This window comes from Macrobrachium rosenbergii, chromosome 1, assembly GCF_040412425.1.
Source record: "Macrobrachium rosenbergii isolate ZJJX-2024 chromosome 1, ASM4041242v1, whole genome shotgun sequence".
Classification (NCBI taxonomy): domain Eukaryota; kingdom Metazoa; phylum Arthropoda; class Malacostraca; order Decapoda; family Palaemonidae; genus Macrobrachium; species Macrobrachium rosenbergii.
The window spans coordinates 47786877-47805592 of record NC_089741.1 but is presented as its reverse complement, the minus strand read 5'-3'; the positions used below and the strand labels follow the sequence as shown (position 1 = coordinate 47805592).

The 18716-nt window shown below is 36.2% G+C and overlaps 1 protein-coding gene across 4 annotated transcripts in view; it reads left to right on the top strand.

The window, feature by feature from the left end:
* The window catches only part of LOC136833471 (insulin gene enhancer protein ISL-1-like), a 567526-nt gene that overhangs the window by 25152 nt on the left and 523658 nt on the right, over positions 1-18716 (top strand). For 3 of the 4 annotated variants that reach the window (XM_067096209.1, XM_067096159.1, XM_067096004.1), the window contains exon 2: positions 5880-6035. The gene's annotated coding sequence lies outside the window, so the exon portion shown is untranslated. Of the gene's footprint in view, positions 1-5677; positions 6036-18716 lie in introns of those variants that run through there. The other variant, XM_067096083.1, reaches the window with a different exon arrangement.

The window sequence follows — 18716 nt, the reverse complement described above, 5'->3', positions numbered from 1 at the left end:
AAGAATTAGAGGAATTTATTTCTGGTGATAGAAATTCATTTCTCGTCATAATGTGGTTCGGATTCCACAATAATCTGTAGGTCCCGTTGCTAGGTAACCAGTTGGTTCTTAGCCACGTAAAATAAATCTAATCCTTCGGGCCAGCCCTAGGAGAGCTGTTAATCAGCTCAGTGGTCTGGTTAAACTAAGATATACATATTTTTACCAATGCTCTGAAGTCCACTATAACCAGTCTCATGAAAAATGTATTGAACAACATTGCTATCATTGCCACTAATATCATTCACGAACATACGTTGACTATAATGTGCATACCTTTGAATCCTCATCTAAGACTTGATAATATAGTTTCCTTGTCAAATACAATTAACACGTGACGCTACCATAGTGCATGTGTGTTTTTATGGAGGATCACATTTCGTAAGAGACTCGAAGTAGCGTTCCGTTTATCACGGAAAAGAAACTTAACGTTTACGCTGTTCATATTGTTTTACAGCTTGTTTTTAATGCGATTTGAGGAAGGGGTTCGCTTATTAAGACATATGGTAGCGGATGTGTAATAATAATAATAATAATAATAATAATAATAATAATAATAATAATAATAATAAATTTTTTGGAGTACTGACTAAAATTGATAAATTTTTATACAAGATATTGTAGAACTAATTATTCCTGAAAGATTGCTCCGTCATTATCCGGGATATTCATTCTTTCTTTGGTTCCTTTTCGCCGACAAAACCCTATTAGTAGGATAACTAGATATAGGATTAGTTACAAGTAAAATATTGGGAATAGCCCGTGGGGGACTTTTGGTGCCAAGTCTTTTTCTCATTACTTTGGCGTGTTCGGGTCCATACAAGTTTACATAATTTTGGTCATTAGTATTCATGAAAATAAGAAATTGCCGTCAGCTAATGTAGACTCCATTTATTTTGATAGTGAGCGATGATGCGTAGCGTGAGAGTTTCATATATATTAAAATTTTGAAATTGTTATTATAATATTCATGAAATTGAATGATGGCGTATATTTTGGAGTGAGGCTATCCCACTGACGTGTATTTTGTAGATAATCCAAAAAATGGTTGCGTGGCCTGAAATTACGACAGGAACTCTAATGGCCATCCGTAATTTCTTTAAAACATCATAATTCGTTCCTTAGGTGAGTTGAAAAATGGACTATTTTCATCGCTGGCCTGCGAAGAATTGCTATTCCTCAAGTTTTAGTACTTCACACAACCCATACATTATAAATATATAAAAAAAAATATTGTTTTTTTTTTAGCAGAATTGCCATATGATTATTTTTTTTTCAGGAGAATAAATATGCTAAAACAAAATATTGTTATTCTTCAGCAGAATTGGGACATGGTTCATTTTTTTCAGGTGAGTCAAAATTGATGCTCATGATGAGAAATTTGTATTCTGTATTCACTAATTCCTTTGTTCAGAATTACACCTTTCAGTTTCATGATCAGATAAAGATTTAGTTACTTTCATTCATGTTCGTATACGTTTACCCCTACTATTTGTTAATGACGTTTAAATTAATGAGAACCTCCGGAATATGACATTTCCGTCACGAAGACTTACACTACCAACCATGAACAGCGCAATATTATCGTGTTCATAACCGCTCTTTGTCGTGCGGATATTTTTTTCCAAAGGAAGCTGTCTCGAACGCTAGTGTGAATAGACCCGCAAGATGCTTTGTACAGGTGATCAGTAGGTATTAGGTATTAACGGCTGTTAAGTAAGGAAAGTTCTTCAGTCCTCTCGCCGGTTTGGACCCCGAAATTCCGGGTGTTTTCCCTCTTATTGCTGAAGTGGGCTGCCCAAATTACGACCCGTTTTATATAAAGAATCGGGGAGGTAAGAAGAATTTCACAGGATTTCGACAGAATTTTTGTTTTTCTGTTAATCCGTAATGGTGTTTATTATTTATTTACAAATTCACAAGAAATATAGACTCTCATTGACTTCGGCCATCTTGGAAAACTTAAGTGACTGTGTTCACTTTCATGCGCACCGGGACTCTCAGGGGATGAGAGTACCGTTATTGACTTTCATTTATTTATTAATTATCTTTTTTAATACCCAGTCATCTGTGGGAAGCAAATGTACCTTAAGGGTACTCTTGAACTCTCCTTGCTTATCTTTTGAAGTCGGTGAGTATCTAATAGGATTGGTATCTGCCCCGAATACGGACAGGTGCACTTGCAAATGTACCCTGGCAATCAGCCTCTCTCTCTCTCTCTCTGTCTCTCTCTCTCTGTCTCTCTCTCTCTCTCTCACACACACAGAACATCGAAGAGTTCATACTAATTTACGCTTGTCGTGAACGGAATGGTCTCTCTCTCTCTCTCTCTCTCTCTCTCTCTCTCTCTCTCTCTCTCTCTCTCAGCTTTGTTTCTAGCTTTATTTGGTTCACTTTGTTCCATCATCATCCATGAGCTATTTCATCTCTCTGTGGATTTTCTCCATTTCCTTTCAGTTCGGTTCATTTTTATTTATTCATTTTTCTTCTTTGGTTTTAATTTGCACACTCTTTCATTTTCGTGTTTCCCTGTTTATGTGCATATGCTTTTTTTAACATTATTTCATGTTTAGGTTTCAAGTGTTTTACATTGCTCCCTTGTTTTGTTATTTTATGGACATTTCCCATTATTTAATTTTCGTCTCCGTGTAAATAGGTCACTCTCTCTTCTGTACATTTAGTAATATTACTTTCGTTAAGATATTCCACATTTCTATATCTTTATTTCGTTATCTCCCATTTCCTCCTGCAGTTTTCCTTTTCTCTTTTTCAGAGATTTATTCCCCCCCCTTTTTTTTTTACCTTTTCCTAGTCTTCTTTCTCACCATTTCTTTCTTTTCAAGTTGCTCTTCCTTTCTTTTTTCTATTTACCATTTACAGTTTTCATTTGCATATCTGTAATTAGTTTTGCTTTCTGTTTTTTATTTTTCTGCTCTTATTAGTTCAGTAACTTTCCAATTCCCTCCTCTTTACTTGCCATCCATTTCTCTCTTCCTCTCTTTGTCAACCTTAACTCTTTGGATATACCTTTCTCTCGGTGGCTATTTCTCCATGAGTTTTTGGGTGGGGCTTATTCATTTTCCATTTTATATTCTTATCCCATATTTGTTCTTTGGTCTTTTATTTTTCTTGACCCTTTTTATACTTGCTCTATCATTCTCCCTCCTCTGGTCAATTCCTTTCTTTTTTTATGTTTAACCATCACATAATTATAGCCCTCGTTCTTTCGCTCTATTATTATTATTATTATTATTATTATTATTATTATTATTATTATTATTATTATTATTATTATTATTATTATTATTATTATTATTATTATTATTAGTGATTTTCCCTCTTTCTTCCTTTTGTGTTCTCAGTTTTCCTTGGAGCACTTAAATTTAATACCTTGCCTATGTTTGTTTCACCCTTTCAGAAAATTGTTTTAATTTGTCGCTTTTACGCTAAGCCTTCTTACATTTCCATGTTTCCGTAAAGATGTTCGGCTTTGTTTTAACTGTTTGAAATGTCTTAGTTTATTTTTGGTGCATACGAAGAGTGATGAATTTGTAACATATATGTATATATATATATATATATATATATATATATATATATATTTATATATATATTTTTTTTACTGTACCTCCATTCATATTCTTTCTCTTCCATCTTACTTTCCACCCTCTCCTAACAATTGTTTTAGTAGTGCAACTGCGAGGTTTTCCTCCTGTTAGACCTTTCAAACCTTTCGACTATCAATTTCCCTTTCAGCGCTGAATGACCTCATAGGTCCCAACGCTTGGCCTTGGGCCAAAATTCTATATTCTATTCCATTCCTATATATATATGTATAAATAATATATTATATCTTCTTCTTCTTCTTCTTCTTCTTCTTTAACGTGCTTTTTTCCCATTTTTGTAAATAATATATATTATATACATATATATATATATATATATATATATATATATATATATATATATATATTATATTTATTTATTTATTTATTTATTTATTTATTTATTTATTTATTTATTATAATTATTACCCCCGTCGAGCAGTCAGTTATGTTTTCTGTGCGATTTGTGTGTTTGTCTGTTGGTCAGTAGAAATGCGCAGAGTATTGTCTCAGTTCTCACGAAAATTCGGCCAAAGTTGGACCTTGTATCTGGCATCATGTGATTAAATTTTGAAAGAGATTCGAATCTGGGTAAGGGACCTTTTTTTGTGTGGGCTTTTAAGGGAAGATGGTGTGCATTGACCAGCTTTGCCGGAGGTTTGCGGTATCCGAATGCTCTTGTTTTGAGTTGTTTCAAGCTTTCGTTCGTTCAGCCTTATACAAAGTATTTTCAGGTATCTAGTATCAGGCACTGGACATCTATGGCTCTTTGGGGCTCATTGTGACCCATTTCCTCATGCACCAGACTCCTAAAGTCTGATACAAGGTTCAGAAAAACTGTCGATTCTCATTGGGACCCGTTGCCTTACAAAAGCCTGTTACAAGGTTAAGAAACTCTTGGTTTCAACAAGGCAGGGACAACACTTAACCCAAAGTCTAGACTTTGACTTGTCTTTAATTTTTATTCGGTTTTGTGTACGCCATAACATGGAAGGTTTCAGAAAAGGCTTCTAAAATTCAGCTAAGGTTTGTTGAAAGTTATTCTCACAACTGTCTTATCCACATGATATCACTATAACTCCCAAATAACCCTTAATCCTCCAACCTTCTGTTAACAAGCATTTCTTGAAAAGGTACCCAACGGTCTTTGCTTATGCTTCTGAGTTGTCAAGGGAGTATTGCGCCTCTCAAGCGTATGCAGAAGCACTTAAGTGGAGAAATCGGGAAACATTATACGCTTTGCAATCAGTGTGCAAAAGGGGGAATTCGTTTTGGTTTTAACGAGTGGAGGCGAGGTTGATTTTATTAAGAGATCTGAGGAGTCTTCGTAACATTACCTGTTTTGTGCGTACCCAGCATTCGTGATACTTGTATTAACATAAAAGATTTGTTGTCTGAGCCTAGGAATTCTACTGGTAACTACAAGTAAAATATTTACTTTATTAAAGTCGTTGCTGTATTTCATGATTTTTATTTCTAATATTCTCCCTAGGGGGTAGCACCGTTAGTTTACCTCACGTGGTGCACTGTAGGCATTGCTAAATGTTGTTTGCATCGTCCTTTCGGCCCCGAGCTGCGCCCGCTTTTTAGCGTTTTACTTTACCTCCGTTCTGCTTCCTTTCTTCCATCTTGCTGTCTTTTCTATATCTTAAGCGCCGATTGGCTGAAAATACCCCAATCATTTGCTTTATAGCCATATTTTCATAAATCAGTCTAGTCTTATTATTAGTGTTTTTTTTTAAGGAATGCATAAATAAAAAAATATTCAGATAATTTCAGGTACAATATTGGATTTTCAAATCGCAGCGTTTTTTCAAGAAATTAATAAATAACAAAGATTCAAATAAATACAGTTACAATATTGGTCAGATTTTCAAGTTGTTTCAAGTTGCAGTTTTTCTTTTTGAAGAAATTAATAAGTAAAAAAGATTCTGATAAGTACATTTTCAGTACTGGTAACATTTTCAAGTTGCCGTTTTTTTTTTTTAAGAAATTAATAAACAAAAGAGATTCAGATAAATACAGTTTCAATATTGGTCAGATTTTCAAGTTGTTTCAGGTTGCATTTTTTTAAGAAATTGGTCAAGAAAAAGGTTCTGGTAAGTACATTTTCAATATTGGTAAGATTTTCCAGTTGCAGTTTTTTTTTTTTTGAAGAAATTAATAAACAAAAGAGATTCAGATAAATACAATATTGGTAAGATTTTCTCAAGTTGCATTTTGTTTTCCTTTCAGGTCCTTTCAGGTCATGACCTCCTTCAGTAGACAACTCCCCCTCCTCCCGCGGAAGGAGTAAGTGCCTGCGATGCATCCTTCAGCCAGTATTAAGAGATCCTTTGACCAGACTTCGGCAACTTTTAAGATGACGTCACTTCCAGTCATGACTGTGAGGTAAGTGGTGAAGTGCAGTCCTCGTTTTTGTTTTTGTTTCTTTATTTATGTATTTATGTTTTTAAAATGTATCTTGTTGATGTTATGCATTTGTCATGTTTGTTAGCTGAATATAGAATTTAGGCCAAAGGCCAAGCACTGGGACCTGTGAGGTCATTCAGCGCTGAAACGGAAATTGGCAGCAAAAGGTTTGAAAGGTGCAACAGGAGGAAAACCTCGCAGTTGCACTGTGAATCAATTGTTAGGAGAGGGTGGAAAGTAAGATGGAAGAAAGAGAATATGAAAGGAGGTACAGTAAAAGGAACGAAAGGGATTCCAGGTAGGGGCCAAAAAAAAAAAGGAAGACACGTTGCAAGGAACCGTAAACAATGCCTACAGTGCATCGCATTTAGGCATTACTTTAGGTTCTTTGTTTGTATGTAATTACTATCACATATGTGCTTATGTATAGTGTATGTTTTTGTAGTTGTGCTTATTGCTCTCTTATTTTATTCCAATGTGGTGGGATTCTGATATTAGGGGGAACAACAGGTTCCATTTTCCTGTAATAATGTTGTACGTTCACCTATATGTAAATGAGTACGTGTATAAATCGAGATAATTCGTGTTTTCCCCTGCAATTTATACTCATATGCGTATGTTTGTAACAACACATGCGAACAGTTCAGCAACTTATTTTCTTAAGTATAATCATAAATATGAAGGTTTTCCCTTAGTATGTATATGTATACGTATATATGTATTATATGTATGTATCGTGTATATATATGTGTGTTTGTATTATAGACCCATATATACATATGTATATATATATGCGCAAGTATATATAAATGTATATATGTACAATATATAATTATATATGTGTGTTTATGTATGGAATCGTGCTTACCCCATACAAATGGGAAAAAAGCACGTTAAAAGAAGAAGAACAAGAAGATTTATGTATAAAATGTATATATATGTATGCATTTATGTATATATAAATTAAATATATGTATATAAATGTGCCTGTATCCGCATACGTATACTAGCAGCGTACGTATACAGTATATTTCCCGTCTGAGCCCAAAGTAGATTTACTTTCCGGCACAAAAGCTGTGTCGTGGGATAATCTCCATTTGGCCGCGTCATTCCCGTGCTTTATCCTGCGTCGTGTCATCCTTTAAATTCATCTTTCAGTGTCATTCTCCCCATCACTCTATCTCTCATCTTTTGTACGCGGGCGTGCAAGCCTCTCGCCGTTTTGGGCGGCCGGTTTCCAGAATGGTTTTTGGTGGGTGGAAGGGTGATAGCGCTGGCAGGGGACACTATCAGGAATGAGAGGGGACGGGGAGGGAGAGGGCTGTACATTTTAGGGAAGTGAGGGGTGAGGGAAGGGGAGGGGGGAAGAGCGGAGAAAGATATAGGGTGCGAGGGGTGGGGTGTCAGGGAGGAGGGGGGAGGGAGGTAGGTAAAGGGAGAATTTGGCTGCTGCCCAGCGCTTGCATTAGCGGAGACAGCGTTGCCAAAGGACCGGGCTACCTGGACAGTACCTGGATCGCCTTTCGACAGAAATAAATTGTGCGGGGCGATTCTCGCCCTCGGATTCCCAAGGGAAATTTGATAGACTTCGAAGGCGCCTCTAGCAATGATTATAGTTTAAAGAAAGCGAGTTTATACCGCCCTTCGCGTTAACGAAGCGGCCAAAGAGGTCCCCAACGAAAATTGTAGCGTCCCGGCGGGAGAGGATTTTCCGTTCCTACCTGCGAGTGGCAACGCTGCAGCCCGTCGCTTAGACACTGTTGACCTCTGTATAGTGACCCCGTGACCTTTCCATTGTCTCCCAAGTCACAGCCCTCTGTATGACTGATATACAACCACTCGATACCCATCCTCCGGACACGAGGTGTTCCTTCGACCGGCCGTCCGCTTCGTCCCGGCGAATCCCGGACGGGGCCGGGGTTCGGTTAAACGAGGGAGGCGTCCTGTACTCCCAAAACGCTAATGGAGTTATGCCATAAACCTGAATTAAGAGCAGTGGGCGAATCCCACTCTTAAGGCAGGAAAAACAAAAGTCACCGGAGAATTTTAAGGAAGAGAAGTGTTATCCCGGAGTTTATTGTGACAACTGAATAGATAGATGCAACTATTGTTCCTCTTCTCTTAAATGTACCTGCGAAAAAAAAAAAAAAAATAGAGACACACCAGAGAGAAAGGCGAACGTAGACCTATTTTCTCAACCCCAGTCCATTTGTGTGTCCTTACGAATCGGGAGCGTCGGATTTCTAGAACGGGACATGTCTCGAGTCCTGTAGCGGATGTAATTCGAGTCGACAATAAATATTGAGAAAGAGACTTTTCTAGAAGCAGGTCTAACGACATAGTGTATGGGTGTATCATTGTTGAGCTGATGTTGACATGCCGTAGTGAAGACGATGTTGACAGATGTAGCATATACAAATCCAAATCGCAGATTTAGTTGCTGAAATGTACACGGGACAGAGACTTGTCTTGCTTTTCCGAGAGCCACTCCTATCAGTTTTGAATGTCACCGAAACAAAACTCTTTCTGAACTTATAAGTTATGTTATTGTTTTCTTGGAGTGAAGTTGGTCTGATGGTAAAGAAATATGTTAAACTGGTTGAGGTGAACGAAAAATTATATATACAGGACGTAAATCTATCAAGTTCTGACAGAAATCAATAATAATGTTCGGGCTGATATTGCAACTGTAAATTCTCTCTCTCTCTCTCTCTCTCTCTCTCTCTCTCTCTCTCTCTCTCTCTCTCTCTCTCTCTCTCTCTCTCTCTCTCTCTCTCTCTCTCAGTGTAAGAGCGTGTTTTGTAAATATGTCAAATCTGTGTTGCATACACAGAGATATATATATGTATGTATATATATTATATATAATATATATATATGTATATGTATATATGTATTTGTATGCATGTATGTATATCTGTCCACATGAGTCCTATTCCAGTCATGTATCTAATACCATTATAGAGACCCACTACCATCCACTTACTGATGGGATGGAAATCACCGCCAGACTTCTGTTTTTTTACTTAACTTTACTTAATAAATTTTTGGTTGTTTGTAGATGACAGTTTTTTTTTTTTTTAGTCTCTGGACATTTGAGAATTTTGTAGAAAATAGCATTCTAAAAGTGAAATCCCTCACTAAAGTAAATACTTTTTACTCTAATATTCCTCTTTTTCTTGGTTACCCTTTGAAAACCGTTGGTGTTTTACACGGATTGCATATATATACCGTATAGATACTATAGTATAGAGGACTTAACGGAAATCTTAGTGCATGGGTTGGAATCGTACTGCGGGGTTGTTGCTTCTTTATTTGTTTTCAACTGGATTCCAAAGGCTTGCAGTGCTGCTGGATTGGCGTGAGGCAATCATGTTGAGAGGTCATTGGGGCTATAGTTAGTTGATTAGTTATAAATGATTTGTTTAACTAGACCTCTGAACCCTTTTAGGTTCTTCTCCGGGAAAGCCATTAAGGCTATTAATATAATATGTTATACATACATATATATGTATATGTATACACATATGCATTTGTGTATATGTATAGATACACACATATATATATATATATATATATATATATATATATATATATATATATATATATATATATATGCTGTAAGTGTGTAAAATTCCTATCATGTCACGTCACATCTATGTATGTAGACGTATGTATAACTTTTATTACTGGAAGGAAAACGTGACCCAGCATAAAAGCAGGGACTACGGTCAAGAGGAAAGTGAAGACAGCTCCTAATAAAATCTTTGGCCTTTGCTGTAAGACATTCTTGAGAACCTCTTAAAGGAGAAAGGTTTGCACCCTGCTGTCTAACTCTCTTGTTGTCTTATTTTGCGTGGACCATCCTCTTTTGTGGGAAGTAGCTCAGTGAGTGGACAAATAATTACAATGATTTATTTCAGTGTATAATATTGCATGCGCCATTTCCCTTTGGGATGTGGTTGCTACTTTCATGATCTGTATATATATATATATATATATATATATATATATATATATATATATATATATATATATATATGTATATTATATTATATATATATATATATATATATGTATATATATATATATATATATATATATATATATATATATATATATATATATATATATATATATATATATATATAAAAGATCGTCAAGAGTGGCTCACTATTTTCACGCAACCTTGCCAGCAAACGAACCGCCAAAAACTAAATAAAAAAACACTAATTCGGAAGCGGTAAGACTTCTTCAAGAATAAAATTACAAGTGAGTCGCGCTATAAGAAATTTTTGGAAGGCAAGAAGTTGTTATATCGAAGAAAAGCTTTACGAAGTAAGTTGTGAGTGGTGGAAAGTAGTAAAACCTTCGGAAAGCTTATTAAATCGAAAGGTGAAGGAAAACAGTGAATCAGGGTTATGCACAGATCGAGGTAACGAGGCTGAAGATATAGTAGAGCAAGGCCGAGAGAAAGAGGTCTGCTCACTTCCCTCCAGATCCCCCATGAAGGCGGAGCTCTGTCTACCTCATTGTTGCGTCAGCAGGTCAATTGCCGTAATGGGTGGGTACCTCTAAGACACGTCATCGCCTACGTAGTTACCCCAGGTGGGAGGCGACCCCGCCCAATTGGGTAGACCTTGTCTCTCTTGGCCTTGTAATAGAGTAAGACACCAGACTGCAAAGCGTAATGACCTTGAAGTAACGAAGCTAAAAAGATCACGATGCTAAAACTGGAGAGCATAAGTAACAAAGCTTACGAGAGACAAATGATACAAGGCGGTGGGGGAAAATAGTACGGAACTAAGCTGATGAGAATAAGGAGAAAGCAAAGAGAAAGAAACCTTGAAGGGAGCCGAAGAAACAAAGCCGAATAGAGCCTGAAGAAACGAAACTGTTGAGAGTATTATGGAACAAAGCTGATGACTGTAATGAGCCACGACCGAAGAGAGCAGTGAGGAACAAAACTCATGAAATTAATGAAAAACAAAGCTGAACTGATCAAAGAGGAACAAAGCTGAAGGGAGCCGGGGTAGAGGGGCTGATGAGAACACTAATGAACAAAGCTGTTGGAAGCCGTGACGAATAAAACTGAACAGAGCATAATGTAACACAGCATAATTCGTAATAAGGACGAAATAAAGTTTTGGAAGCATAATTTAAGGAGAAAACGTTTGATATACAGTTTTGAGAGGTAACAAAGGAACAAAAGGTCCAGCAAAGTTTAATATATAAAAGTTTAATAAAAAAAAAAAGCTTCACCTAACAACAGACATAATGTTTGGATCGATGCTGGGCCAATTACTGAACTTATTTGACTATAGACATCTGTAGATGAATGGTTACCAATATTTCATTACAGATTATGATTTTTATGTTTTCAATACAATGCAGAAGCAATAGAATCTTAAGAAATTTGAAGAGTGATAAGAATGACTGATCACCCAGAATTCTATTATTGCATCTCGTTAATATTTGCAATCGGGTTTCGGGCCTCGTCATAACCCACTACCACCTTCACCAAACTGCGTTAATGCAGCTTTCAATAATTTTCCTTTCAAGAAGTTAGCGGCATTAAGCTTACGCTAAAACTTCCCGTCACTAATCGTACACAAGGCCGATATGTGTGTATAAATTCTGTCCACATAGTATAAATTTTTTCTGTAATTTTCTGAAAAATTGTTATTTTCTGTAATTTTCTGATAAATTGTTATTTTCTGTAATTTTCTGATAAATTTTTATTTTCTGTAATTTTCTGATAAATTTTATTTTCTGTAATTTGAAAGTCTAGGTCTCTGGAGAGAGAGAGAGAGAGAGAGAGAGAGAGAGAAGAACAAGACGATAGATTAGGCGTAAATGCGAAAAAAAAGCATCTTCTTTCAAGGTATCTTTTACAACTCAGTTTTGGCATTCTTCGTCTTAGGGTATAACGTCTTTAGAAATTAGCGCTCGCGTTCACATCCCCACACATACACACACATTCACACACACACTTTGATCTACAGGTGCGCACGCATACGCACACACACACACACATCGCCACCTTCACAGATTATATACACAAACACAATCTCGTTTCCAGGCACATGTATATGCTAACGCTTACTTTCACACTCAAGACATATACAAAATCAAACGCGGTAACACAAACACCTGCGCTTACGCACGTGCACACGCGCTTGCCTCTCTCTCTCTCTCTCTCTCTCTCTCTCTCTCTCTCTGTATGCATGTATATATATTTTACAGTTATGATTATATATATAATATATGTAATATATAAGATGTGTATATTTATATAAATATATATATTTAGATATTTTTTACATGAGACTCCTTTTAAACTTATTTATTTTTTATCTTTTTAATTTCTTATTTAATTTTATTACCGCGTCAGTGACCTAGATGTTGTGACCGCAGTTTTAACAGCCACAAATCAATCTCTCTCTCTCTCTCTCTCTCTCTGTATGTATGTATGTATATTATATATATTTTACAGTTATGGTTATATATATATGTACATATATGTATATATATTATATTTATATATATATTATATGTATATATTTAGGTATTTTTACATGAGACTCCTTTTAAAACTTATTTATTTATTTATCTTTTAATTTCCTATTTAATTTTATTACAATGTTTGGGTAACCTAGATGTTGTGACCCCAGTTTTAACAGCCACAAATCAATCTCTCTCTCTCTCTCTCTCTCTCTCTCTCTCACACACACACACACACACACACACACACACACACACGAGCAAATGGAGCCTGTACCGAAGATCTCCCGTGGCAATAACAACATTAAGAAGCGAAAATATATCCGGCAACTAATGCCAAACGCATTACTGCAAAGCAGCGGTTGTTTGCTCCTCTCTCTCTCTCTCTCTCTCTCTCTCTCTCTCTCTCTCTCTCTCTCTCTCTCTCTCTCTCTCCTGCAAGAAGTAGCAGTCCTCCGAGTGACACTTACAGTCTTAGAAATGGGTAAATAACGCCCGAGAGGAGAGGACTAAAGAGGAAAAGACGCCGAATGGAAATAGAACTTTTTCTCCATCGCAATCTTCTTATATTGTTGTCAGCATTACCAGCTATAAGCACTGGCGCCAAGAATATCATGCTCGTTATTATTACATATACATATATTATTATTATTATTATTATTATTATTATTATTTAGTTTTGGGATATTATTTGTTAGTAACTTTTCATTGTAATCAGCATCATAATCATCTAAGAACACTGGCGCCATCAATATTATTATTATTATTATTATTATTATTATTATTATTATTATTATTATTATTATTATTATTATTATTTATTTTGAAGGTGTTATTTGCAAACACCTTTTTAAGTATTATCAGCGTTACTATCATATTATCATCTTCATCATCTATGAACTGACGGCTTCGGTGTCATCCTGATTATTATTATTATTATTACTGGTGGTGGTATTTGTGAACACCATTTCAGTATTCAGTATCATCATCATCTTATCATATTAATATTATTAACTATGAACACTGATGCCATCTATATCATCCTCATTATTATTATTATTATTATTATTATTATTATTATTATTATTATTATTTGTTTTTGGTGGTGTTATTTGGGAACGCCATTCCAGTATTATATGCATTATCATTATCGTTATTATAACCCTTACCTAACCTTTCAAGCACATAATGCAAATGAGCAGTTTCAGCAATCCTCTACTATAGCAACATCAACTTTCTTCCCTACATGCACCCTAACACCAAACCCCGTCTCCCCTTTTCCTCCTAAACCCCCCTCCCTCCCCCGCCAACCCCGCCATCCGCAAGGGCTTAATGCAAAGGAACACTAAAGGAGGTTTTTCCCTCGAAGTTCGGCCTCGATAGCGATCTGTTGGCTCTGGAGCTAAGAAAGAGTAAGAGGTCGATATGATGTTTATATATCCAAGGACGGCGAAGCCGGACCACCACAAAAGACTTTTAGGCTCCGCCCACAAATGAGCAAGTGGCGAGGTGTGCACTTTTCCTCCTCAGGTCACTTTCTATCTGATCAGTGATTGATGGCCGTGTTGTTAAAGGCAGGTTTCATTAAAATGGCCCTTTATCTCTCTCTCTCTCTCTCTCTCTCTCTCTCTCTCTCTCTCTCTCTCTACGATTAGGCTTTCACTAACACGGCTTTAGTCGTCTGAATAAATAAGCATTTTCCTCAATAAATTATTTGTGCATAAAAACCCATCGTAGCCCTGAAACTCAACACTGTATGTATATCTACCTCGTTATAAAACTGATCAAAACTAGGAAATTATAGTACGCAAAATAAATTTCCCGCATCCTTGCAACATTTTAGCTGAAAGTATTATAAGTGAAGTACATTTTCCGTATTCCTTACAACATTTTGAGCGTTTGTTTCATGGCAAGAACGTGGTATGTGTAGTTTTTGTCGTCCGAATCATTACGTAACTTATGTTTTTCTAAATACTCTAAGCCAATTATGTATGTGTAATTATTTTGGTCTCATGTATGAGAATAAGTGAAGAATAAAGTTGCAGTACACCTTAATTAAATTTTAGGTTACAATGTGTACAAACAGTCTATATTTAATTCGTGGACCGCGAGTCATCGTTTTCTTCAAATATCTTTCAAACTAATTATTTGATCGAAATGGTACTTTGACACAGTGTACAAGACACCTCACGCTAATTTTTGGAAATACAGTGCATTGTCAAATGGTTTCAGTTAAGGCATTTGCTCTTGACTTACATGGCGTTTCCAAGCATCGCCAAACTATGCATTCGAACGTCCTTTATCACCAGCCTTTCCCTCCCTCCCCCTTCCCCTCCTCAGCCCTCCCTCAACCCACTCTCCTGGCCTCCCCGTCTCCGACCCCTCTTTCCTGTCTATGGGGGATAGCGGACGTTCGATTGCGTAGATCAGTCCTGCTGACTCATGCGACTTTGCCTTTAAAAGCAAAGAGTAAACTCCTTAAATAACATCATTTGACAATGCACTATATTACCAAAAATTAGCCGGAGGTGTCTTGTACGCTGTGTCTAAGTACCATTTCGATCAAATAATTAGTGTGAAAGATATTTGAGAAAATATCCTGAAATGGATAGTAGCTCTTCTTATTCTCGTGGTGTATGGGCCTCCGTCATCCTCCTTCATGTCCGCATTACGCTAAGTGTTTGGTCCTTAACACGGCACCGTATTTTGCTTTATATTAGCATTGTTTGATTTACTTAAAATTACAGTATCAGTCGTATAATGTACTTAAGTGCGTTCCTGTCTGAGAGAGAGAGAGAGAGAGAGAGAGAGAGAGAGAGAGAGAGAGAGAGAGAGATTACTTTAGGTTGGGCAAACTAACAGCCGCCCTGTGCAATTATGTAGGTTCAAATAACCTAACACGTGAATGACAAAAACTGTACAATATCTTGAGGCTTAATAGGAACTAACATGGAGAAGGAGCATATGAGATTTTTCTTCATGTTAGTTTCTGTTCCTGATACTGCAGTTAACATCATATTCGTATGTAGATAACTTTTTGTTTTGCTGTGCGGGTATTTATTTGTAACCATACTATTAATGATGCTTCCGGAACATTCCTGTTTCAGAAGAAAATACTGAGTATTGAACGTCGTATCCCAATCTCAGTGACGTTCAACTGTGCCCCAAGCGACGTTGCTTTAGTTTAGTCGGCCACAGTCGACTCTAAATTCTAAGAGAATATCCTACAGGGCATATTTTCCATGCCATTAAATCTGTCATCTCTTGATAGACTTAGTCCATTAATATTTCTCCGCAACAGTCCATTAATATTTCTTCGTAACAGCAAGTATCGTTTCATCTTGATCTTTACGTTCTTATAACGTAATACATAGGATATGCTCAAGGCTCTTGTAGTCACCATTAAAACATTATAGAATGGAATGAAAGGTATACTAGCTTGGTTACGTTTTTATCTATTTTATGAGGTAACGGCGGTGTCACATAAAGGCTGATTCACTTCATACCATCACGTCACCGACACATCACGTCACGTCGTCGTCCCATCAGCCGTGCCTTGTATTCACTCTACCCATCACAATCCCTTTCAGTTCGTGCCCAACCTTAGCGGCTTAGATATAGCGGTAAGAAACTTGCATAAGCACCGTCACGTCACGTCACGTCTAAATATTCTGTCCAAGAAAACGTCGTGTCGTGATGGTGATGCCGTGAAAATAAATTGATGGTGACGTGACGTGATGTGTGAACAAGTCCGTTTGATTACATGTAAGAATTTCTCGCGTACTTTGACGTGACGTGATGTGTCGGTGACGTGATGTTATAATGTGAATCAGCCTTCTAAGCCGTTTTCTGGAATCATTCAGCGGCTTCCTGCGAATCTACACCTGGTAAGCAATATTATTTCGTGCTGGGTAAAAAAAAAAAAAAAAGTTGCACATGTTGGCTAAGGCAATATCAAACGGCCACGGGCATGTGGGGCTCTTCAATTTGCCCCGAGGGTTGGCTGTTTGGTGCAGAGTTTGGCTGTATTACGCTGAGAGATGACAGGTAATTTGTGTGTGTGACATACATCTTTCCGCCATTGTGTTTTGTTCTGGTAAATGAATGGAAGATGCAAAGAGGAAACAGGGACGAACGGAAGGAATTTGAAGGTCTGGCAGTATAGGAGGGAAGGAAAGCAGCGCTGAAAAGATGAAATACAGCGTTGGTGACCTTGGTAGTCATGACGCAAGATTACTGTATTCCAAACATTTCAACTTCATGGAAACCTTAGTTCATTATATCTTGCGTTCGTAATTCATTCAGAGGTTAATGAAATCGATACTCGAGCAATGAGTTACTGAAGAAAATAAGATAGGAATAATCACAAGACGCGACTTGATACTCGTGAGTCTTTTAGATATGTCAGTTAAGTCTTAAATATGTTGTTCAAAGTTGAAAGTGAAGACATTGTTAGAAGCTCAATTAGATAGTGACAATCTTGAATGGGTATTTCTAAAAGCAGAGTACATTGTCAGCTCGAATGTAAATGAATGGTATAATTTTCACCATGTCCTTTTCACTTCATTGATTTACTAAAGAATATACACGGCACTGCATCACCCAAAGCCATTTTTACTCCATTAGTAAGCAAAATGATAGACATACAAAAAGAAACAGCCCTTATTATAGGCGGGTCATGTTTATGCCCGACAGATACCGGAGACGGTCGTAAATACTTGGCTGTTTGGAGAGCTATACCTCATTAAACTATAAATAGTTGCTATTATTTTCAGATCGTGTTCCACAATTTGGAAAAGTGGCTTCGAAATGTTCAGTCTGGTAAGTTTATTCATATGTTGCGTTGATCGGTGAAAACTGCATAGTCTGCATTTTTACTATGAGCAGCTGATATATGTTCGGAATGGGAGGTTTTTATTAGGCAAAGAAAAGGGTCTGGTTACGTACAGACGTAGTGGTATTTCCACTACTACTACTAGTAGTAGTAGTATACTATTACTACTGCAAATAATAATAATAATAATAATAATAATAATAATAATAATAATAATAATAATAATAATAACACGTTCCCAACGAGAACTAAAACCGGCATCACTAATAAACCCATATCACTACTACTACTACTACTACTACTACTACTACTACCACTTCTACTACTACTACTACTAATTATAACACCAATGAAATGATAATGATTATAGATCTTACTTAGATCGCCGAGTTTTGTTTACCCTGTGAAACGAGCGCATCTCTTCACAGGTAGGGTGGGAGTTCCCCTGTCACTCAAACTGTCCTTTAATTGTTGATAGATTCTTTAACGGAACCCAAACTGTTTTTAACCAGATCGACGCTCAGAGATAAACATAGAAGCGAATACTTTGGCTAAGATGCTGAGAGGATGGCGTAAACATTTACATACAAGGAGAAGTACTAATGGATATATATATTTTTTATTTTGTTTTTAAATGAGAAACTATTTTTGTTGTGGTGCTAACGTGGGTAACTCTTTTCTCGAATTGTTTATTGCCTTCTTATTTTGTTTTGTCTTTTTATAATTATTATATATATATATATATATATATATATATATATATACATACTGCATGTATATATATATATATATATATATATATATATATATATATATATATACGTACTGTATGTGTGTATATATATATTCATATATATATATATATATATATATATATATATATATATATATATATATATATATAATCATATATATATATGTATATATGTATGTAATTTCATCAGCCATTATTAGGCATATTTTCATTATTTTTCAAGGATAGATTAGATAGGCGCGTGAGAAAGAGATTTTACGTTTTTTTTTCGAAAGATGCGACTGCGTTTCTTTTCTCTCAAAATTAATTAAAGTATTCGGTAAACGGTTATTTACCATAAAATTTCTTCCTGTCTTCTTTCTCTATTTTCCTCTGTCTTCTTTCTCTGTTTACTATGCCTTCTGTTATGTCAAAAGAACACCACACTCTTTGGAAGTTTGAATTAATGACCCCTGTGGGCTTGTTCCATATGAATGGGGTTCATCTTCTGAATAATAATAATAGTGATAGTAATTTAAACAAATAAAAACTGCGCCGTAGTTTCTCCGGCGCAATCGAGTTTTCTGTA